General features: G+C 44.5%; 1 long non-coding RNA gene across 2 annotated transcripts in view; it reads right to left on the reverse strand.

The window, feature by feature from the left end:
* The window catches only part of LOC114809068, a 125,516-nt gene extending 116,360 nt beyond the window's left edge, over nt 1-9,156 (reverse strand). For both annotated transcript variants that reach the window (XR_005659752.1, XR_003756823.2), the window contains exons 1-3: nt 7,514-9,156; nt 4,300-4,390; nt 1,681-1,778 (exon numbers count right to left, since the gene is read on the reverse strand). This is a non-coding gene — a long non-coding RNA (uncharacterized LOC114809068). The remainder of the gene's footprint in view (nt 1-1,680; nt 1,779-4,299; nt 4,391-7,513) is intronic.
* Nucleotides 9,157-25,040: the final 15,884 nt, after the last annotated feature.

Below are 25,040 nucleotides of genomic sequence, written 5' to 3' on the forward strand. Positions count from 1 at the left end.
TAGGCCATGATGCTTGCAGTTAGTGTAGCAGGGAGAAGAACACTAGTGTGAGTTTGAACAGACAGAACTGTTTCTTTCCTCTGAGGTTGAGTCACTGTGTCGGCCTCTGAATAGCCCAAAGTCAGCCTGAGAATGATCTAGTGGCTGAGGTGGACTATGTTCCTTCCCTCTGGCTTAGACTCTGAGTTCACCGTACCACCTCCCCTCTCCTAACCACCCTTTCCTTACCCCTTCCTCTCAGCTTTAGCAAACTATTAATGAACCTGTTAATCAGGGGTATACGCTGATCCCAGGAATTCCAGGAGGACTTAGACATGGAACTGATGGCATGTAAGCATAGCACAATCTCTATTGGTTTGAGGTTGACTTGGCTTCTAATATTAGCTAAACTCTGGGCAGATCTGGGGGAAAAGACTCGGAATTTACTACCCACAGATTCACTTTAAAAAATATAAAAGGCCCATAGGGGAATGGCCATAGAATCTTTGTATGAAAGAGGCAGTGGAAATCCTTCATACGGTTTTAGGACCTCCATAGTAAGAGAAAAGATGGCCTCTTCTAATCTGAGCAGCCCTTTGGTTTTCAAGAGGATGTTACTTCCATGATAATAATAACTGTGGCATTTGTTATGCAATTACTATGTGACAAACACCATACTAAGCATGGGATAGATTCAAGATAAACAGGACCCACATGGATCTCAAGTAGGAAGGAGAACAGGTACTGAATCCCCATCTTCCAGGTGAGGGAACCGCGACACGGAGAAGTTAGTGTCTCGCCCAAGTTCACACAGCAGACAAGTGTTGGAGCCGGGATTAGATCCAGGTCCTCTGACTTCCAGTCTTGTGTACTTTCCACTAGGCCACGTTGAATCTAAGAAATCCTTCCTAAGGATGAGGTTGAAAAGACATGTGAGCTGTCAACACTCCAGCCTACAGTGTGAGCATGAAAAGATTGTCTTGGCTCTGTTGGTATGTTTGGCTACTTACTGCTAGTGATGCTTGCCTCTTCATTTCTTGCTGTTCTTAAAGTCTCTGCTAAAGCAGAGTCCCACTATTGCTCTCCTGACAGCTTGCCAAGCTTTCCTGTCTGCTGCTGCTGCTGCGGAATTAGTAATAAGCACCTTCTGTGTGCAAAGCACTGTTCTAAACACTGGGAAAGAATTACTGATGAGAATTAGTCGTGAGCCCTGACTGATAAGGGGCTCACAAGCTAAGAATAAAGGTGGAGAGGAGATTGGCGACACACGTATTAAAAAAGATAAAATAATACAAAAGATTAAACAGAGTAAAAGACGAGTACAGGGATAAATGCAAAACAAACACAAGCGAAAAGGCAATAATAGTTAATGAACACCGACTGTGGAGAGAAGTGTACTAGACCATTGCTCTACCACCTTTGAAAATCGGCCCCATGCCTCCCAGTCCTACAATGTACTCTCTCCCTGATACAGAGTTCAGAGCCCCACGAATGGATGAATGGTTCATACCATTCCACAAATAGTAGCTATAATGTATAGCTACTAAGCGAGAGGGAAGAGTGATCCTTCATATTGACAGAAGCCGCTATTAGTGATGATTACTTTCCTGGTGAGAGGATTTAGCTGAGAAGACAGATGCATGACGGACCTGACACTGGTCATTGGTTGGGCCTCGTGTTTGTAAAAAGGGAACAACTTACCCCGTGGGGTTCACTGATCATTCGTGATGGTGGAGTTGGAATCTGCGGCATTCTTGTTCTCTGGCAACAGTAGCAATTCAGTGAGCATTGTTGGTTTTCTGGGATAAAAATAATAATAATCAATCAATCAAGGATATTTATTGAGCACTTTCTGCATGTAGAACTTGAGAGACTACATAGAACAGAGTTGGTAGACACTTTCCCTGCCCACAACAGGCTTACTGACTAGAGGGGGAGCCAGACAGTAATATAAATAATTTATAATGTACAATTTATAATAATAGTGGGTTTTGCTAATAATAATGAGACTTCTTAGATGTTTTCTACGTGACAAACACTTTTCTAAGTGCGGGGGTAGATACGGGTTAGTCAGGTTGGACACATTTCCTGTCCCACACGGGGAGGGTGAACAGGTATTTAATCCCCATTTTACAGACGAGGAAACTGAATCACAGAGAAGTAAAGTGACTTGCCCGAGGTCACACCACAAGCAACTGGCAGAGCTAGGATTAGAAAGAACCCAGGTCCTCTGACGTCCAGGCCTATACTTTTTCCACTAGGCCACACTGTTTCTTGATTCATAGGATTAGAAGGAGAACTGGAGCTGGGAAGATGGCAGCTGAGGGGTAGGGAAGGCTGACAGGTTAGTAGTCAACCTGACTACTAACTTAGAAAGATCCCAGAAAGCTGGGGCCCCTGTCTTCACTTCTTAGCTGCCTTAGGCCAGGTCTCAAGCAACAAGTTGACATCAGGCTCCACACATAAGAGCATGCCAGACAAGCCCAATGGCCAGAAGCAGCATGGCCTACTGGAAAGAACGCAAGCTTGGGAGTCAGAGGACCTGGGTTCTAATTCCGGCTCCATCACATGTCTGCTGTGTGACCTTAACTGCTCCGTGTCTCAGTTGCCTCATCTGTAAAATGGGGATTAAGACTCTGAGCCCCACATAGGACATGGACTGTTTCCAATCTATTTATCTTATATCTCTACCCCAATACTTAGTAGAGTGCCTGGCACATAATTAGCACTCAACAAATGCCATTAAAAAAATCAGTCAGCCTTCAGATAAATTGTCATATAAATTCAGATAAGGACTTCATCTCAGTGCACCCTCACCTACGTCCAGCAGCCGAAAGCATAAAACCTCCCTCTGAAGCTGAAAATGGAGTTTCCTGTGCAACTCAGTTGCCGGAATATTCTCCTGCTGCCATCCCAAATTGCCTTGGCTGGGGAAAAACCCCATCCAATACCTAAAGCTTATGAGGCCAATTCATTAGATTCAACCATTTGATCAGGGTGGACTGAATGCTACAGATTCCAGCATCTGAGACGTGGAAGCTTTCGGCTTTAATTTTGCTTGATGAAAATAATTCAGATATGTTAACACCGCCTTCAGCTGAGCTCAATTCAGGGAAACACAGACTCACATGCATGTGTGAGCACACATACGCACACGTATACACACCCATACATCACACAGACAGGATCCTTTAACATGGGGCTTGTCTCATGGACTTTTAGAGGTTTTCATATCACAGTGACTTCCCAGTTGGGCTAATTTTCTATCGCTTTTTGAGCATAAAAACCCTTGAATGAGTCCCAGGGGGGTTGAATTATTTACTTACGCTTACACATCCTGTCAGAAATGGGGCAGAGATTGAGACTCACTGATCAGTGCCCAACCTCCTCTACCCACGCCACTCCAGGACTTGGCCACGTTGCTTTCCTCATCATTAAGCTTATTCCCAGAGGTCAGCCCCTTAAATTTACCCAATGACGCCTATTTGTTTCTCGTGGCCTGGCTCTGGGTGACATGTGTGAAATAAGGGAAAGCAGATATTATTTTTATTGGGATAGTAGTGAGGGGAAAATCAATCGCACAAGAGAGAAGGCTATTTAATGGCCTCAGAGTTTCTGGAGGCAGACAGTGATGCAGTCTTTGGGAGAAGCTGAAAAGACATTATAGGCCCTCACTTCTGTAAAAATGAAGTATTAAAGGAGATAGTCCCATTCAAAATCATATACCCTGCTTTTTGGCAAACTGCTACTTCCGTCCCCCCTCAGGAAAAGCAAAAGCAGAGGAGGAGAAAAATATTAGAGAAGTATTTTACCCTCCAAGCCCCACAGCCAGCCGGATTAATGGCCTGCCACAGCTTGTGCCCTAAGGAAGTTACAAAAGTTATTCTCTGAGCACCGCCATAAATTTCCACCCTGGACAGGTGCACGCAGAACTGAGCTTGAGGGACAGGAGAGGGAACATGAACATTAAATACATAATCTAACTACAACACTCTATTTCCGAAATGTATCTTCTCCAAGATGACTGTTCATTCTTCCCATGTTTCACCTTGGGGCCAGGAATCTCCATTTCCTCCCAGTTTTCCTCTTTGAAGTAAAACTCTAGAATTTCCCCCTGCCCAAATACCTTCAAAAAACAGAACTGAAACCTGTTGGGTTCAACAAATGTGCCCGAGGTGGGTCAGAAAATATGAAGGAGAGAATGGTTAATACTGGGGCCCCAGCCAGGGCTGGGTTTGCCATTTTACCTCACGCTGGCACTCAGCTTAATGTCCCCTTGGTTCACTGTTCATTTGGTCTAAACAAAAGGCATCGTCTCACCTGGGTGACGACCCGTTCTTGGGGTTAGCTCGCTTCTGAGTCACCACTGTGTCGCATGAGGAATCCACCAAATCGGTTATGGTGTGCTCACCTGTGCTCAGGTAAGGTGCAAATAGCAACCGAAAAAAATAGATTTGCATAACTTCAATTATACAAAGAAAGCTTTTGAGTTTATAATTTTTTCCCCTGCAAAACTGCTTCCCTCCATCCAACTTCTAACCCCTATCAGGCCTTTTGGGCAACCCACCACTGGTCATGACCATTCTGGGGTCTATCAGGTCACTTGAAATACCTCTTGAAGAGAAAGCCATTAGGGTTTCTCTTGGTCTTCCCTGGCCGTGACTCGGAGGTCTTTTGGGGAAGCCAGAGAAGCCGCATGGCCTAGTGGAAAGACCACAGGCCTAGGAGTCAGACGACCTGAATTTTAATCCCTGCTCTGCCAGTTGCTTGCTGTGAGGCCTTGGCTAAGTGATTTAAGTTCTCTGTGCCTCAGTTTCCTCAACTGTAAAATGGGGATTTGATTCCTGTCTCCTTCCTATTTAATAATAATTGTGGTAATAAACATAATAATTATGGTATTGGTTAAACACTTACTATGTGCCAGGCACTGTTCTAAGCACTGGGGTGAATACAAGCATTGGACACAGTCCCTGTCCCCTGGTGGGGCTCACACTCTCAATCCCCATTTGACTTGGACTATGAGCCCTATATAAAACAGGGATGGTGTCCAACCTGATTAACATATCTATGCCAGCATTTGGAACGGTGCTTGACCCATAGTAAACACTTGATATATTAATAATAATATACCCAAAGGACGTGTTTGCTGCGATGCTGGAGGTCTTAAAGAAAAACCCAGTAGGGGCCCATTCAGCTGAAATGGCAGTTATCAATGCCACTTCTGACACTGTTAAACCCAGAAAGTGATAGTGGCTGTGGTGGCATTGGATGGCATTGGCAACATCAGACGATGGCCTTTTGAATCGGACCCTTCCCCCTTCCTCAACTTCTCTCTTTCTGAACTCCGTGTCCCTCTCCCTGTCCCTTCTCCATCCCACTTTAGGACCCCCAGACTACGGTTAACTCATGTCAAACAATCAATGGCACTTACTGAGCACTTACTGAACTCAGAGCACTCTACTAAGCACTCGGGAAGTACAGTACAATAGAGTCGGTTGACATAACCCACGCCAATAGAGCTTGCAATCTGGTGAATCGCCTAAATGGTTCTAATAACAGAAAATTTGTAGCAGGGGTCTACAAATCATTAGCCAGAGTTACTGGGGAGGAAATCAGCCAGACAACCAGTCAACAGCACTTCCTGAGCTCCCAAGATGAGCCAAGAGTAGCACATAGTAGTAGTGGAGTTTATTAAGCACCTCCTTCTATGCAGTGCACTGTCCTAGCAAGGTAATCGAAACTTAACTATTACTATTAAGCTGAAGCGGCATGGCCCACTGGAAAGAGCATGGGTCTAGAAGTCAGAAGGTTTGGGTTCTAATCCCAGCTCTGCCACTTGCTGGCCGTGTGACCTTGGACAAGTCATTTAACTTCTCAGTCCCTCAGTTTCCTCAACCGACAAATGGGCATTCGATACCTGTGTCCCTCCCACTTGTGAGCCCCAAGTGGTACAGGAACAGTGTCTGCCCTGAATAACTTGTATCTACTACAGACCTTCAAACAGTGCTTGACACAGAGTAAGTATTTAACAAATACCGTAATTATTATACACACTTATTAAGCACTTAAAATGTGCCAGGCATTCCTCTCAGGACCCAGGATAAAGGTAAGAACAAATTCTGACCTGGTCCCCTCACAGTCTCAGATGGAGCAAGAAGCCAGAACCCAAGAATATCACGCAATTATAACTAAAACAAAAACAATAATAACAACAATAATAAAAAGGTCCACTCTACAATTCCTGGAGTCCAAAAGTGGTGAAAGAGAAATGAGGAAATCTAAAAGCAATTGGCCAAACGGCCATTTTATTTCAGATGAAAACATCTTGAAGCAATGTTTATTTGTTCAAACAGAACAGAAACATGCCCCAGATAAAGGTTACTAAAACGCTTCATCTCAGAAAGGGGCTTCCCAGTCCAGAATAAGTCAAGAGGACTCCAATAGAGAGTTTATGATTCGAGACATTAAAACCTGAAATTTCTGGAACCAGAGAAAACTCACCAGTGATATTTACTGAACATTTACTTTGGGCAGAGCACTATACTAAGTGCTTGGGAGAGTACGGTAGAGTAAACACGATCCCTGCCTGTGAGGAGCTTACTCTCTGGTGGAGGAGACAGATCTCAAAATAAATTTCAGGGAGGGTAAATTAGAGAGTCATATATACTTAGAAGGAAAAATTGCATTATCTAGAGGCTAGGGTGAGAAGGGAGTTCATAAAGAAGTTTTACTGGGCTAATAATAATCAGATTGGGAGCATAAAGTGTGAATAGCCATAGCACTGGACAAATTATCTGTCATTCTGGGTTGGAATCACTTGGCTCAGTTCTGTACCCCCAGCAGGGGAATGCAGTAATATCAACTGGAATGCAAAATCACAGCCTTCTAAAAGCTGACCACCATCTTTTTTTTCATAATATTTGTTAAATCCTTACTAATTGCCGGCCCCTGTACTAAGCACTGAGACAGATACACGAGGTAATCAGGTTGGACACAGTTCCTGTCCCACATCGGGCTCACAGTCTTAATCTCCATTTTACAGATGAGTTAACTGCGGCACAGAGGAGTTAAACGACTTGTCCGAAGTCACACAGCAGAGCTGGGATAAGAACCCAGGTCTTCTGCCTTTCAGGCCCATGTTCTTTCCACTAGGCCATGCTTCTTCTCCATCGTTATCATCTTGCTGGGTAATCAAACACACCATGCACACTCATAGATGTCGCAGTGTCCTTTTGGGATGGAAGGATGTTGGGAAGCAGCTTGGTGCAGTGGATAGCGCCCAGGCCTGGGAGTCAGAAGAACATGGGTTCTAATCCCGCTTCCACCATTTGTCTGCTGTGTGACTTTGGTCAAGTCACTTCACTTCTCTATGCCTCAGTTACCTCATCTGTCAAATGGGGAAGGAGACTGTGAGCCCCGATGCGGACCAGGAACTGTGTCCAACCTGATTTGCTTATATCCACTCCAGTGCTTACTACAGTGCCTGTCACATAGTAAGCACTTAGCAGATAACATAATTATGACTACTACTCACCATTAATGAGCGGGTAGTTTTGTTTTTCTAATTAGAACAAGATTCTTTCGAATCTTAAAAGTGTGTCTGCATGCCACTTTCCAGTTGCCTCCAAATTGATCTTGTCACAGCCCATAGGTGTTCATTTCTTCCTTTTCTCTTTCTTTTTCCCTCTTACAAGACCAGCTTGAAACTAATCTGTTTATAATAAAGAAAAAACATCACCTCGGGTTAAGAAGATTTTGTATCTTCCTATTTCTGTCCATTCTGTTTACAGAGGGTAAGATACTAATGAGGTATTCTTCAGAAAGAGGAATATTTTTCCCCTTATGCTCGCTGAAATTCTTTTTAAAAATCCACACTCAGGTGATAACAGTTTTATTTTCTGGCTTAGTTCCCCGGCCCAAAGCCCAGTACTCTGCTTAAATATATTCAACCAATTTCCAGGATTGGTGGAGGTTTCAAGTCAGTGTCCTACAAGCTGTTCCAAACATTGTACTCTCTCCACTGGAGCAAGGGCCAAGCTGAAAACTAAAGCCAAATTCAGAACACGAGAGGGGGAAAAAATAAAATAAATCAGGCCTACGGATTTTTGGAAACTAAATCAACAAGCAGCTGGAAATCAAGATAAAGGACTGTAAAAAATATGTTTAAATTAAAACGTGTGTCTTCAAACTGGCTGTTACATATGGTCCCTATGGAAACACCTTTTGAAATTAGTCCGTTATTGAAACAGCATTCTTTTTCAGATTTGCAAAACTGCTTGGTTATGTACGCAGAGGTGAGTGTTGGAAATAAAGCTATTCTATACGGGATTTCTAATCTGCCACTAAGCCAAGAAAAGCATTATTTAATCACCTTCTAGGGAGAATTTTGAACTGAATATGTAAGGGTTTCTGTAGAACAGAATAACCCAAGTGATAAAGAAGGCTTGAAGCACTGTTCTTGAAAAATAGTCTGTATCTCACCCTCCCTGGACCATGGGATACTGTTTCTTTCTATTCTAGGTTTTGACACACATTAGTAATGTCGCATGTTTAATTGAACCAATATTCTTATTTCTCTAGGGTGCATTTTCATTTGCCAATTTGCAATTTCTTAATTGCTTTAAATCAGATGTGTTTACTTGGTTAGACAAGTAGTAAGGGATCAGTTTCACGTATTTGATTTCAAAACAGAGGACTGGGGTCGGATCAGTCCTCAGTTGCGAGATGATTCCCGACTCACGGGGGGGGGGTCACAATCTAAGTCAGAATAGAAAGCCCCCAACAGAAGAACACTGGGAAAATGCAATTTAAATATAAAACAGAAAAAATCTCAGTGGTCCCAAATACATCAACTCTATAGTATTCAGAGGTCATGACACTGAGAAAGCGACATGGGGAAAACCTTAGGATTCTGCTATCATCTGTCAGGTCAGAGAGCAACAGAAATTCTATCCACTGTCAGCAAGAGGAACATTAAGCCCTCTGACCCAATGTATTTCTCTTTATGGCTCTGTGTCATCTTAGCAACCTCCTTCTGCTGAGAATTACACTTGATGGGAGGGTGGGGGAAGCAATAATTAAACCCATCTTCACTTTAAAGTACCAAAGAACCATAGCTTAGTGAGAAGCAGCATGACTTAGTGGAGAGAGCAGGGGGCTGGGAGTCAGAAGGACGGGTTCCAATCCTGGCTCTGCCGCGTGTCTGCTGTGTGATCTTGGGCAAGTTGCTTTACTTCTCTGGGCCTTAGTTACTTCATCTGTAAAAAACGGGAATTAAGAATGTGAGATCCTTGAAGGACAGCGACAGTGTCCAACCTCCTTAACTAGTAACTACCCCAGAGCTTAGAAAGTGTTTGTCACATAGTAAGTACTTAACGAGAACCATTATTAATATTATTATTATTAATAATAATAATGTTGATATTTATTAAGCGCTTACTATGTGCAGAGCATTGTTCTAAGCGCTGGGGTAGATACAGGGTCATCAGGTTGTCCCAGATGAGGCTCACAGTCTTAATCCCCATTTTAAAGATGAGATCACTGGGGCACAGAGAAGTTAAGTGACTTGCCCACGGTCACACAGCTGACAAGTGGCAGAGCTATTATTATTGTTAACCAAGCAGCATGATCTACTGGCAAGAGCCCGGGTCCGGGAGTCAGAAGACCTGAGTTCTAATCCTAGCTGTGCCGCTTCCTGCCTGCATGACTTCGGGCAAGGGACATCATCGCCTTGATTCTATTTAGTTGCCATTGTTTTTACGAGATGTTCTTCCCCTCGACTCTATTTATTGCCATTGTTCTCGTCTGTCCGCCTCCCCCGATCAGACTGTAAGCCCGTCAAACGGCAGGGACTGTCTCTATCTGTTGCCGACTTGTTCATTCCAAGCGCTCAGTACAGTGCTCTGCACATAGTAAGCACTCAATAAATACTATTGAATGAACGAATGAATCTCTGGCCCCCAGTTTCCTCATCCGTGAAATGGGGATTCAATACTTGCTGTCCCTCCTACTTAGACTCTGAGTCCCATGTGGAACCTGATTGTCTTTTATCTACCCCAGCACTTAGTACAGTGCTTGGCACACAGTAAGCAGTTAAATGCCACAGTTATCATTAGAGTCACCAGGATTTTCTCCAAATCACTTTGCATTTTTCCAAGTTTTATCCTACCTAATGATTCCATGTTCAACAGTCTCAGCTCCAGGTCCTGACGAATGTTTCCTCCATTTCCAGTTTATCCGGACAACATCAACCATTTACCCTTTCCTAGGTCACCAACCAAGACCGTGAATGGTTGTGCCTAGCGCTCCTGGCATCACCCCCATGGCATAAGCTATCCTTGCCTTTCCCCCCCTTTCTCCTGTGACCTGCCAAACCTGTGGAGGTGAAGCATTAAGTTTCACCAAACTCATTCTACAAATAAAATGTCAAGAGCCAGTGAAACAAGCCAGCGTCCTTCAGAACCAGGTTCCCGCTGGCCGTTTGATTGTGAGGTGCAAATTGACAGGTCCTCCACAGCTCCATCTGACACTCCATCAGAAGCTCCAACCGGTCGGAATCAGGTACAGTTTCTTCCGTACATTTTATTTCCTAGGGAGGTGTCTGTGCCCTCAGTTGAAAAGACACACCTTTCTGCAGGGACAAGCAATGGTCAGGCATTTTCGTGGCTCAGTGGAAAGAGCCCGGGCTTGGAGTCAAAGGTCATGGGTTCTAATCCCGGCTCCGCCACTTATCACCTGTGTGACTTTGGGCAAGTCACTTTACTTCTCTGTGCCTCAGTTACCTCATCTGTAAAATGGGGATTAGGACTGTGAGCCCCACGTGGGACAACCTGATCACCTTGTATCCCCCCAGCGCTTAGAACAGTGCTTTGCACATAGTAAGCGCTTAACAAATGCCATTATTTTCTAGGGTTCAGAGGCCCAGTCACTATCCAGTATTTTCCAGTTGCTTCCAGCAGTGCCTTTTCCCATTCTCATTTGCATAAATGACTGTACATGATGTATCCGTCTGCAGTTTGTCTTTTTTAGGCTTTCATTTGTTTCATCCCCTCCACATTTTTCTTGCCTCTCATTTGTCGAGGCTTACAGGTGCTCAGTACTCCTGACAACTATTTTGACCCATTAGGGAGAGCACTTTTTATTAATAATAATAGTATTGAAGACACTTTGTTAAGTACTTACTGTATTTGCTAAACACTGGGGTCAATACAATGCAATCACATCAGCCACAGTCCCTGTTCGACATGGGTCTCACAGTCTAAGGGCGTGGAGAGAGAACAGGTATTTAATCTCCTTGGACAGATGAAGAAACTGAGGCACAGAGAAGTCAAGTGACTTGCGCAAGGTCTCTAGAACCCAGATCTCTCGAACCCCAGCCCTGTGTTTTTACCATTAAGCTACCTACAGGCCTGAGATCTGTGGCCCTGATGAGCCACGACACAAGATAAGATCATCGATGACTCCCCTGTAGCCAAGTTCAAAGGCTATTAAAACAAATCCCATAATGCAGCCATCATGTGTTTCTCAAAAATGAGGAACCCATGAGAAGTAGCAAGACCTAATGCATAGAGCACAGGCCTGGGAGTCGGAAAGACCTCGATTCTAATCCTGTCTCAGCCACTTGTCTGCTGTGTGACCTTGGGCAAGTCACTTAAATTCTCTGTGCCTCGATTACCTACCTCTAAAATGAGGATTGATGTGAGGCCCCAAAAGGGATGTGGACTGGGTCCAACCTGATTACCCTGTATCTACCCAAATGCTTAGAACAGTGCCTGGCACAGAGTAAGCACTTAACAAAAAACATTTTAAAAAAATAGAAAATGTAGATGTATTATAAACAGCTCTATTGTGGGATGTGTTTTCCAGTAGATATGCATGTTATCAATTGAAATCCATTCCAAAATCTCTGGAAAAATAGTGTGAAACTCCTTTATGTGCTAAATGCTATTACATTAAGCATCACTACCCTATCCTTCAAACTTTGTTAAAGTAGTTCAGAGCATAATATCATAACATTAACTAAATGAGGAGTTGTGCTACATTATGAATCTTTGTGGAAAGGCTGCAAAAGTAGGTTGCCAGCCATGATAGTGGTTTTTCAACCTTATTGACGAATTAGTCCAATAAACTGGGAAAACAGCACGATCTAAAGGAAAGAACCAGGGTCTGGGAGTTAGAAGATGGGGGTTCTAATCCAGGTTCTGCCACTTACTTGTGGTGTGACCTTGGGGAACTGAACTTATCTGGGCCTCAGTTTCCTCATCTGTAAAATGGGGATTCAATAACTGTTCTCCCTCAGACTATGAGCCCCATCATCCTTATCCATGGTATTTACTGAGCACTTTGTGTGAAAAGCACTGTACTAAGGGCTTGGGAGAGTACAGTACAGAGTTAGTAGACATGTTCCCTGCTCTCATAGAACAGGGACTGTGTCTGACCTCATTCTCATCTATCTATCCCAACCCTTAGTTCAGTGCTTGGCACATAGTAAGTGTATAACAGATATCATTATTATTAGACTGAAAACTGTCTTCTGGTCTTCATAAATTTCCTTATATCAGACCAACTCCATCTAAATACCTCTCAGCACCTATGAACTTGTTTCTCTTCCAGGATATGCTACATTCATTTTTATAAAGTCACTATCTTTCTATAAAATGAATACGAAGCTTCTCAATCTCAAAATTTTAGTCGGCATTGGAGAGACTCTAACTTCATCTGTTTTAATTTCTTTCAATGGAGCATCAGGCTGTCGAGGTGTCAAACAATAACTGCCGGATTTCTGGGTGATCTCATGTGTAGTGGTCGTAACCTAGGGTAAGGTATCAAATCCTAAAATGCCGTACCTCTGGTTTACCTGTATTCCCAGGGGCTGTAACATGGAGTATACCTGTACTTTGTCAGTTTCCTCAGTCTTTCAGCTTCTTCTGACACCTTGGAAGCTTTCCATGACTAACTTCTCATTTTTCCACCCTATTCTCCCTCCCTTCTGCATTGCCTGTGCACTGGGTCTGTATAATAATAATAATTCTGGTATTGGTAAGCACTTAATCTGTGCCAGGCACTGTACTAAGCACCAGGATGGATACGAGTAAATTGATTAGGACACAGTCCCTGTCCCGCACAGGGCTCACAGTCTTCAACCCCAATTTACAGATGAGATAACTGAGGCCCAGAGAAGTGAAGTGACTATATCCACTAAGCACTTTGATACTTATCCACCGCAATCCCTACAGTAGTGAAGTACGTACACTTATCTGTTGCTATCCCTACTTGTATTTCAATGTCTGTCCCCTCATTAGATTGCAAACTTCTTGTAGGCAGGAATCATGTTTACTGACTCTATTTTACTCTCCTGTCATCATCATCATCAATGGTATTTATTGAGTGCCTACTATATGGCAAGTACTGTTTTAAGTGCTTGGGAGAGTACAGTACAACAGAGTTGTTAGATACTTTCCCTACCCACAGTGAGCTCACAGCATTGTGCTTTGTACTAATACATATTTTGCAAGCTGAATAGTTTCAGATATGCCAGGCCGCTTCTTCAAAACCCTGCTAAAATCACACCTCCTCTGGAAAGCCTTCCCTGACTAATCTCCATCTTCCCTATCTGCCATTGACAGAGAAGCAGCGTGGCTCAGTGGAAAGAGCACGGGCTTGGGAGTCAGAGGTCATGGGTTCAAATCCTAGCTCTGCCACTTGTCAGCTGTGTGACTTTGGGCAAGTCACTTCACTTCTCTGCGCCTCAGTTACCTCATCTATAAAATGGGGATTAAGATTGTGAGCCTCATGTGGGACAACCTGATTACCCTGTATCTAACCCAACGCTTAGAACAGTGCTCTGCATATAGTAAGCATTTAACAAATACCAACATTATTATTATTACTAATGATCAATTGATTGACCACTCCCTCCTCCTAGAAACCCTCAGGTTTGCCGACACCTCTAACCTAAATCTCCTCTTAACTTTCTGGCCATTCTTTATCATTTCATTTTCTGGCTCCTCTTCTCTGTCCCTCGTCCTCTTCCTGAAGTCATTCCACAACGCTCTGCTCTGGTTCCCCTGCTCTGTTCCTTCACCATTCCCCCTCCCAGGCAGGTCTTCCCTGACTAAGGTCCCCCCTCTCTTCTTCTCCCACTCCCTCCTATATCACCCTGACTTGCTCCCTTTATTCATCCCCACTCCCAGCCCCACAGCACTTATGTACATAGCTGCAATTTATTTATTTGTTGTAATATCTTTCTCCCCCTCTAGACTGTAAGCTCATTGTGGGCAGGGACTAAATCTGCTCATTGTTATACTGTACCCTCCCAAGAGCTTAATACCGGGCTCTGCACACTGTAAGTGCTCAATAAATACAATTGAATGCTCATCCACTATGATTTTAGCTACCCCATTCTATGCAGATGACTCTCAGATCTGTCTCTTTAGCTCTGCCCTCTCATCTAAGCTAGAGTTTCATGTTTCCTCTTGCCTCCAGGACAACTCCACCTAGTTGTCCCGTAAACACTTCAAACTCAATACGCCTAAGTTGGAACTATTCATCTTCCCCCTTAAACACACTCTTCTTCCTCCTAATTTTCTCACTACTCTCTTCCCTATCCCAGAGGCAAGCTTCTTTTGGGGAAGAAATGTGTCACCTCTCCATTTGCACTTCTCAGAGGGCTTAATATAGTGTACTGCACCCAATGCTCAATTATCACTATTACTCCTCTGCCTACTACAGATAAAATATCTCCATCCAAAAGTCTGTTTCTGAGCTCCATGTAGGTTTCACAGTCCAATCAAATTGACCCTTTGACAGTAACAAGAGGAGCATTCAGTGAAGATTCCTTCTCTGACCCAAATGATGAAGGAGGAAAGCAGAACTGCTTTGGGAAACCTCTTTTAATGGAGGCGAGAAAGACAGATTCTAACTGGGACACCTAACTCAATTCTTGCAAATAACATTTAAAATTATGTGGTGAACTTGTATTGCACACTATTCCTTGGTATTGAATTAGCACAGCTTGATACAATCTCTCTCGTGCAATTTTAATGGGTTAGGCTGCTAATTTGATTGGATTCAATGAGATGGAAATGATTGGATTCAATAAAGTACCCAAAATCATTTCACTCTATCCTGGTGGACACCGTGTTGACACTCCCCAATTCTTCATTGTCCAATTAGTTACAGTAGGAACAAGGAAAGGTGGTCCCAGCCCAGTTAAAGATGGAGTTGGTGAGGCAAAGGAAGAGATGATCATCTTCTGGCTACGGACGGTCCTCTTAATCAAACGCACATTTCCACCCCCTCAAATGGAGAGAATAGAGTGACGCTGTCTGGTGGGCCAGATGTCAACAACTGAGAAGCAGTGTGTCCTAGTGGAAAGAGCATGGGCTTGGGAATCAGAGGACCTGAGTTCTAATTCCAATGCTGCCAATTATTTTTTAATAGTATTTCTTAAGCACTTACTAAGGGTTAAGCATTATTCTAAGTGCTGGTGTGAGAAGCAACGGGGCACAGTAGATAAAGCACGGGCTCATTATCTTGAATATATCCCAGTATTTAATACAGTGCTTGGCACATAGTAAGTGCTTAACAAATATCAAAACTAAACAAAACAATAGAAGTGATGGTGGGAAAGGTGTCATGGGCAATAAGGAATCGTGGAATGCCAAGGGGTCACCTGTTAAGGCCTACCACCTCTAGGGAGGGGCACACTATAGGAGAAGCAGCATGGCCTAGGAGCAGGAGCACAGGTTTGGGAGTCAGAGGATGTGGGTTCTAACTCCAGCTCCTCCACTTGTCTCTTGTGTGACCTTGGGCAAGTCACTTAACTTCTCGTGCCTCAGTTACCTCATCTGCAAAATGGGGATTAAGACTGTGAGCCCTTCGTGGGACAACCTGATTACTTTGAATCTACCCTTAGGGCTTAGAATTGCTTGACACGTAGTAAGTGCTTAACAAATACCATTATTTATTATTATTATTACCATAGTCTCTCTACCAAGACTTTTTTTGGAACTATTATATTATCAATATAATAATCAAAAAGTTCTTCTAGATAAGCTCATATTAAAACTCAATCCGTTTCTCCTTGTTTGACCCTCTGTGAAACAATTGTCCTATCCAAAGGCACTATGGAAGTGAAACATCACAAAAGTAGCCCTAATAGCCTTCATCTTCCTCTGTGACCACATTTAGAGACTCATTGCTATTAACACGCACACACCCCTGCCTTAGATCCTGCCTTCAGCTCTCAGAATCCTTAGTTCACCTTTTGGTATTTCATTTATTCCACCGCATTCTGCTTCTTCCATTCTTGTTTCTCAGCTCTCATTAGTGTTATCAAAGGATTCATCTGTTCTTTCTTCTATTTAGTAACTCTCTGTGCCATTCAAGGGATTCAACCCAAAGAATTTGTAGGTAGATGGTCATTTAACTGGTACTGAGGTTTTCACAGTGAAATATTCTACATATTCAAATACTTAAAACAGTGTCTACTTGTCAACTTTGCTTCCAGAACTTTCTTTTACCTCTTGTGAAATTTTCTACTAGCTGGGATCCCTAAAACAATCAGAGGATTTTTGTGTTTTCCTTTCAAAGGGCTCCTTTTTCCTCCTTATGTGCCATTTTCTTTCTCCTTTTATTACCTCATGTTTCTCCCCTCTCCTTTTTCTTCTTTCTCTTACCTCTTTTTAATTATCCTGTCCTTTCTTTGTCCTAGTCTTCTTACTCCTAATTATGTTTTTTTAAATAATTATTAGCACTTAAACTATGTACCAAATCCTGTGCTAATTTACTGGAGTAAATTACATGTAAATTACACATTTACAAGATGATCAGATCAGACACAGCCCCTGTCCCACATGGGGTTCCCGGTCCCAGAGGTAGGTAGGGAGGGCAGGTAACTTATCCATACTTTACAGAGAGATAAATGAAACTCGGGGAGGTTGAGAAACTTTCCCAAGATCACAGAGCAGGCCGGTAGCAGAGCTGGTATCAGAACCCGAGTCTTATAACTCCCCGTACGATACTCTTCCCACCAGACCATGCTGCATGCCCTCCTTCCTCCTGTTTTCCTTCTGTTTTATCCATGCCCTTACTTGGTCCCTTTTTGTTGGTTCTAGTGAACTACTAAGTTTGCCAATCTGCGGTGTGACCTTAGGCAAATCACTCAACTTCCCTGTGCCTCAGTTACCTCATCTGTAAAATGGGAGTTAAGACTGTGAGCCCCATGTGGTACAGGGACTGAATCCAATCCGATTACATTGTATCTATCCAGCACTTAATACAGTGCCCGGCACACAGTAAGCACTTAACAAATACCAATATTATCATTATCTATCTAATGGCTGCAGTTGATCTTACATGTGCTCTCTCAATTCATCAATAGAATTTACTCAATGCTTCCTCTGTTCAGCGCTCTGTAATAAACACTTAGGAGAGTACCATAGTATTAGTAGACACAACTCCTGCTCTCAGGGCGTTTACAATCGAGTCAGGGAGTCAGGCACTAAAATAAATTACAAGTAGGGAGAAGCAACAGAGTTTAAAGCTATGGATATAACTGCAGCCTTAAGCAGTACTTAAGATCAAGTGTGCAGGTGACGGAATAGGGAGGGAAATAGGATGGAGAGATGAAAGATAGTAAGAGAAAACTTCCTGAAGGAGATGTGTTTTCAGTCGAGCTTTGGGGAGGGAGAGAGTGTTGGTCTGTAGGATGTGAAATGAGAGGGAGTTCCAGTCAGGAGTGAAGAATGAAAACCAGAGGTGGTTGGCACGAAAGATCGGAGCGAGGCACAGGGAGTAGGTTGGTATAAGAGGAGTGAACTGTGCAGGCTGGGTTGTGGTAGGACAGGGGAGAGGATAAGTAATGGGGGAGTCGAATGAGTGCCTAAAGGTACTCAATCATCACTCATATTTATTGAGCACTTATTGTATGTAGAGCCCTGCACTAAGTGCTTGGGAGAGTATGTTAGAATTGGTAGGCACATTCCCTGCCCACAGGAAGCTTACAGTCTACAGTGGGAGACAGATAATAAAATTAATTATGGATATGTTCGTATGTTCTGCTGGGCTGAGGTACAAAGGTGACACAGAAAGAAAAGGGAGTAGGGGAAATGAGGGCTTAGGCCTCTTGAAGGAGATGTGATTTTAACAAGGCTTTGAAGATGGTGAGAGTGAAGGTCTGTCAGATATGAATGGGGAGGGAGTTCCAGGCCAGAAGTGAGATGTGGGCAAGAGGTCGGGGTGAAGCAGATGAGAGCAGGGCGTAATGAGCAAGCTGGTGCTACAGGTGTGAAGTTTGATAGGCTGTAGTAGGAAATCAGCAAAGATCAGCTCTACTCCTAATGTTATTAATAATCATAACTGAGGTATTTGTTAAGGGCTTAATATGTGCCAAGCCCTGAGGTAGATGCTACGTAATCAGGTTGGACACGGTCTCTTATCCTACTTGCGGCTCACACTTTAAGTGGGGAGTGGAGAACAGATACCGAATCCCCATTTTACAGATGAAAAAACTGAGGCAGAGAGTGGCTAAGTGACTTGCCAAAGGTCACACAGAAGGCAAGAGGTAGAGCCGGGATCAGATTCCCCAGATCGGAGTCTACTGGCCAGGTGGCCGTGAACAAATTTGCCCAAGCAGGAGTATTTTGACGACATCCAGAAAATTTAGGAAAACACGAGGGCCCCATCCCAAACAAGCCACTTCCTCCATCAGGGGCTTCAGCCAGACCCCACCGGCCCCATTTCAAGAAGGGCTCCCTCCCCACACACCCGGCCCCAGGTGACAATGGCAGAAAGTCCCCTAGGCCCGTTCTCAGCCAAGGGCAGGTCAGTTTCCTGAGCAGTCTTTCCTGGAACATTCTCCCCTCAGGCCTTTCCTCCCTCACGCTCAAGCCTGTCCTCTCAGAAAGTGTGGCGGTCCACAGGTTCAGACAGGGAAGGGGCTTCACTTCCCCTGAACCCAATCACAAGAACAAAAGCAGGGTGGCTCTTCCCTGAGGATTACAGGTTCAAGGTTCTCCATTTGAACAAGCAGTAAACTAGGTTTGGGGGCTGTGCTGAAATCAGGCTGGAAAATACATGTAGGGTCAGCATCTAATGTGCTTGTCTTGGAACCCTCCAGTAGCTTGGGAGAGGGCTTCTGGAAGAAGTTAGTCTTGGGAAGGGATTTGAAAGATGGGAGGGGGCGGAAAGGAGAAGAGAGCCCTTCAGTTGACCGTCTTCATGCCGCTCAAAGGAGGCATTGATTTTAGAAATAAAGGAAGCTGGTCTTCTGCGATGAAAGATTAACATAGGCAGTCCTATCTTAAAATTAAGATAAGCACCCCAAGGGGAGGAGCTCGTTACATCTGAGCCTTTGGATTTGGTTCCGGATCTGAAAGAGGTACCAACTTGTGAAGACGGTGAGGCTGGAGGCCACAGCCGTGGCTGTGTCTGCCCAGACAACACGTTAATCTTCATACCAGAGTTTATGACCTATACCAGTGAACGCTGACCATATACATCCCTTGGTTTTAGTCCCAGGGTCAGACTGCAGGGAGCGTCTGATCAGGACATCTTTCCGAAGGTGAATTTACCAAGGAAAGTGGTAACTAAAGTGCACCGAGAAGGTCCAGCTGATGGTTTCCTACAGTCCTCTAGACTATAAGCACGATGCAAGCAGGGAACACGTCTTCCAACTCTGCTAAATTGTACTCTCCTAAGTGCTTGGGACAGACCTGGCAACTGGTGGCTTGCAAGAGTTAAGGACGCTTGTCTTCCCAAGATCCTCTCAATTCTGGTAAGATTCCTCCCTTTCTGAATTTCTACTTGGGGAAATTTCTGATTTATAACTATTCCTTAAAGGAGACAAATGCTAGCAATCATTCACTAATCTCAAACACGAGGTTGAATGTTCTCTTGGACCCAAATGGATAACAAGGAGATGAAATCACCTCACAGAGGAAGATTCCGATGAGCAGGAAGATCAAGAAAGAATCCAATGATTCTCAAGCCCTGCTTGCTTTAATAATAATAATGGTGGTATTTAAGCACTTACTATATGCCAAGCATTGTATTAACCAATGAGGTAGATACAAGATAATCGAGTAAGACACAGCCCCTGTCCCTCATGGGGCTCCTCTCAGTCTTAGGGGGAGGGAGAACAGGTATAGAATCATCTTTAAAAAGATGAGGAAATGGAAGTACAGAGAAGTTAAGTGACTTGCTCAAGGTCACACAGCAGCCAAGTAGCAGAGCAGGGATTCCAACCCAGATCCTTTGACTCTGAGGCCCGTACTGTTTCCCCTATACCCCACTGTTTTCAAGAGGCAATATGTGGCCACAGCTGCTGGTTGTTCAGTGCTGATTTTTCCACTTCCCCTTCTGCTGGTGAACTGAGCTATATTCAGTGTTCTCAGGGGTGACGACTGAAACCAAAGTTGGACAACTGGCATGTCCATGGGATTGCTAAGTGAAATCAGCACACCCATGCTTAATGAGGGAGAGGGAATGGCCAACCAAATTGTGAAAAGTTCCAGAAACCACACAACTGCAGTGGGTTCTAATCCAACTAGAATCAAATGTGCTTGCCAAATAGAAAGAGCCTGTCAACCCTCTGAAATTCCCAAGGGGAGCCAGTCGAGCCCTCACTAACCCACTGGAGAATTCACCGTTCTGGGGAAAATGGCCCCAGAGAGGATAATTTCTCTCTGGAGGGTTTTTCCCTGCCAACCCCACACCCTTAGAGAGCTGCCTGAATAAAATGACATGGGGAAAATTGGCAGAGCAGAAGAGATGAGCACTTGGAATAGACAGTGGAAAAAATTAGAGAAACCAGCTAATGTGTTCACTTTTCGCTAGGTAATATAAATGGGATAGCAGAGATCACTGAAAGCAAGCGCTTTCAATCACTTGCCGGAGAAAGAGTCTGTCTACAATTCCCACTGAGTCCCGGTATCCCGAGAAGCTGCCAAACCCTCACAGACCAGTAAAAAGTGAGGCAGGTAAACAAGTGCAATAGCGTGGCCTAGTGGAAAGAGGTGGGCCTGGAAGTTGGAGGACCTGGGTTCTAATCCCACCTCCATTCATTCAATCGTATTTATTGAGCGCTCACTGTGTGTAGACCACTGTACTAAGCGCTTGGGAAGTACAAGAAGAATTCAGCAACAAAGAGAGACAATCCCTGCCCACAACGGGCTCACAGTCTAGAACGTTTCTGCTGTGTATGACCTTGGGCAAGGCACTCTACTTCTCTGTGCCTCAATTACTTCATCTGTAAAATGGGGATTTAAACCGTGAGTCTCATATAGGACATAAACTGTGTCCAACCTTGTTAGCATGTATCTACCCCAAAACTTAGTACAGTGCCTGACACATCGTAAGCCCTTAACCAATACTGTTTTTTAAAAAAAACTCAAAAACATCTCCATTTCTGCCTGAGTCTTGAACTGTCCCTATCTGGAATTAGCAGAATTAATACTGGCTGAGGCAGGGAGCAAAAATCCACTCTAAACTCTCCTGAATAGGCAGACCCCATGGCCTATGGTGGCCTCAATAATAATAATAATTACAGTATTGTTAAGTGCTTACTATGTGCCAAGCACTGTTCTAAGCACTGACCTCAAAGCTCTGGATCCCTCCCTCGGACCTGGGAGAGACAGACACTGATCCCAGCTGGGTGGCCTCCCCCGTCCTCCTCATTGAGGATGGAAAGAGCACAAAAGGCAGATGACTGGGACGCCAGACCGTCAGGTGGGTCCGATCGGGGTCTTGGCTACTGCTGGTGGCTCATTTCCCATCTGTGTTCATTACATCTGGCCTTATTGGAGCCATAAAAGAAGTGAGTCAATAGCTTAGTCACAGCTCAGCTTCCAGCACAGATTGAATTAAAGAATAAAGTTAAAAACAGAGACAATACAAAGCCATCTAGGGAAGCCATAACCATTTAATCTCTCCCTGTAATGAGGCACTACAGTCCATGAGCCGAACAGTGCTGCGACATGGCTACCATCCTGGGGGGTTGGGGTAGGGGAGGCTTCAGGGGAACGCAGGGCTCCCAGAGGAGGAATGTTACGGTGGGTTGACTACTACGGTTGCCGGGGACCACCTGAAAGCCATTACTCTGAACAGTACTAAGTGACATTCAAATAACATCTTTTCTTCCAAAGGTTTTGCAGCCCCTTCTTTTTATCTAGCAGAATAATTATCTCCATTTTCTAGATGGAGAATTTGAGACAGGGAGCGGTCAGGTGAACTCCCCAGGGACTCCTAGAATGTCAGGGTCGGTACTAGGAGTAGCTCCCCCAGGATTTCTAAGCCTGGGACTCAATCAACCGATCATATTTATTGAGCATTTACATTGTGCAGAGCACTGTACTGAGCACTTGGGAGAGTACAATATAATAGAGTTGATGGATGGGTTTCTTGCCCACATGGAGTTGATTCGCAGCGCCCATCTTAAGGAGGGCATTGATGGCTGTCATTATCCTCATCAGGGGTGTTAATTGGTCACCTAGAACTTGACTAAGGGCTTGTGAGAGAATAGCAGAAGACAACCAGATGGTCTCTGCCCTCAAGGAGCTTGCAACCTAATAGATGGCTTTTTAAAAACCTAAGGATACTGCTGAGCAGCTCATTGGTTCTCTAAGCCACACGTCATAGAGAACCAATATGTCTATGAGATAGACATATGTCAATGACCTAGAGACAGAGATGTCAAAAGCACAGTGTTCTTGTGAAAGAACACAGATCTGGGAGTCAAAGGACCTGAGTTCTAATCCTGGCTCTGTCACATACCTGCTGTGTGACCTTGGGCAAGTCACTTAACTTCTCTGGGCCTCAGTTCCATCATCTGCAAAATAGGAATTCAGTACTTGTTCTCCCTTCCTACTTATGACTCCATGTGGGACCAGTTAATCCTGTATCTACCACAGAGCTTAGTATAGTGCTTGGAGCATATATCTAACAAATACCACAATAATATTAATTATTATTATTATTATTGAAAGAACATCATTAGTCACGGGGGCCAGCCCCCAGATTCCAGAGGGTGAAGGCCCTGATCCCCTTGATCCCCACCAAATTGCCCGGAAAGAGAATTCCACAATCTTTCTTGCCATCTTATTCCCATACTTAATCACCCTTCTGGTCAAAACGTTCTTCCTTATGATTACAAAATTATATCTAAATCAAGTTGGAGGACCAGTACACTCCTTCTAGGTGAAGAAACAAAAGGTAGCTGAAGTCAAGAACGTGAGAGAGGCAGAGACCCCTTTCTCTACAATCAAACGTTCATTCATCCATATTTACCGACAACCATGGGGAGCAGAACACTGTACTAGGCACTTGGGAAAGTTCAACAAAAGCAAAAACATGGTGTCTACCCTCAAGGAGCATACAGTCAAAAGAAGAAGGCGGGTAGACAAAACTACATACATTCACTGGAACCAGGGGGAAAATACAGATACGAAGCAGCATGGCTCAGTGGAAAGAGCACGGGCTTAGGAGTCAGAGGTCATGGGTTCTAATCCTGGCTCTGCCGCTTGCCAGCTGTGTGACTTTGGGCAAGTCACTTAACTTCTCTGTGCCTCAGTTACCCCATCTGGAAAAAGGGTATTAAGACTGTGAGCCCTGCATGGGACCTGATTGCCCTGTATCTACCCCAGCGCTTAGAACAGTGCTCGGCACATAGTAAGCGCTTAACAAATACCACCATCATTAGGTAAGTGTACGAAAAAGATTAAATCCCATCAATTAATAGGGTTTGAAAATTGATATACACTGGAATTTTAAGGGTGGCTGTTGAGATGACACTGTGGCATGGTAGAAGTTAGTTGGGAAAAGCCCCCTGGAGAAGATAAGAAATCAGGAGGGCTTGAAAGAAAGGGAAAATTGTGACTGACCGATTTGTTGGGGTGGAAATGACAGGCAGGGGAAGGGCATGAGCGGTGGATGGGAAAAAGCAGAGTTGAGAGCAAAATTCAATAAGATGAGCTTGCAGGAAGTGAAGAGCATGAACTGGATAGAAGCGAATGAAGAAAACAGAAATGTTCATTCATTCATTCATTCAATAGTATTTATTGAGCGCTTACTATGTGCAGAGCACTGTACTAAGCGCTTGGGATGAACAAGTCGGCAACAGATAGAGACAGTCCCTGCCGTTTGACGGGCTTACAGTCTAATCGGGGGAGACGGACAGACGAGAACGATGGCAATAAATAGAGTCGAGGGGAAGAACATCTCGTAAAAACAATGGCAACTAAATAGAATCAAGGCGATGTACAATTCATTAACAAAATAAATAGGGTAACGAAAATATATACAGTTGAGCGGACGAGTACAGTGCTGTGGGGATGGGAAGGGAGAGGTGGAGGAGCAGAGGGAAAAGGGGAAAATGAGGCTTTAGCTGCGGAGAGGTAAAGGGGGGATGGCAGAGGGAGTAGAGGGGGAAGAGGAGCTCAGTCTGGGAAGGCCTCTTGGAGGAGGTGATTTTTAAGTAAGGTTTTGAAGAGGGAAAGAGAATCAGTTTGGCGGAGGTGAGGAGGGAGGGCGTTCCGGGACCGCGGGGGGACGTGACCCAGGGGTCGACGGCGGGATAGGTGAGACCGAGGGACGGCGAGGAGTTGGGCGGCAGAGGAGCGGAGCGTACGGGGTGGGCGGTGGAAAGAGAGAAGGGAGGAGAGGTAGGAAGGGGCAAGGTGATGGAGAGCCTTGAAGCCTAGAGTGAGGAGTTTTTGTTTGGAGCGGAGGTCGATAGGCAACCACTGGAGTTGTTTAAGAAGGGGAGTGACACGCCCAGATCGTTTCTGCGGGAAGATGAGCCGGGCAGCGGAGTGAAGAATAGACCGGAGCGGGGCGAGAGAGGAGGAAGGGAGGTCAGAGAGAAGGCTGACACGGTAGTCTAGCCGGGATATAACGAGAGCCCGCAATAGTAAGGTAGCCGTTTGGGTGGAGAGGAAAGGGTGGATCTTGGCGATATCGTAGAGGTGAAACCGGCAGGTCTCGGTAACGGATAGGATGTGTGGGGTGAACGAGAGGGACGAGTCAAGGATGACACCGAGATTGCGGGCCTGCGGGACGGGAAG

This window comes from Ornithorhynchus anatinus, chromosome 2, assembly GCF_004115215.2.
Source record: "Ornithorhynchus anatinus isolate Pmale09 chromosome 2, mOrnAna1.pri.v4, whole genome shotgun sequence".
Taxonomy (NCBI): Eukaryota; Metazoa; Chordata; class Mammalia; order Monotremata; family Ornithorhynchidae; genus Ornithorhynchus; species Ornithorhynchus anatinus.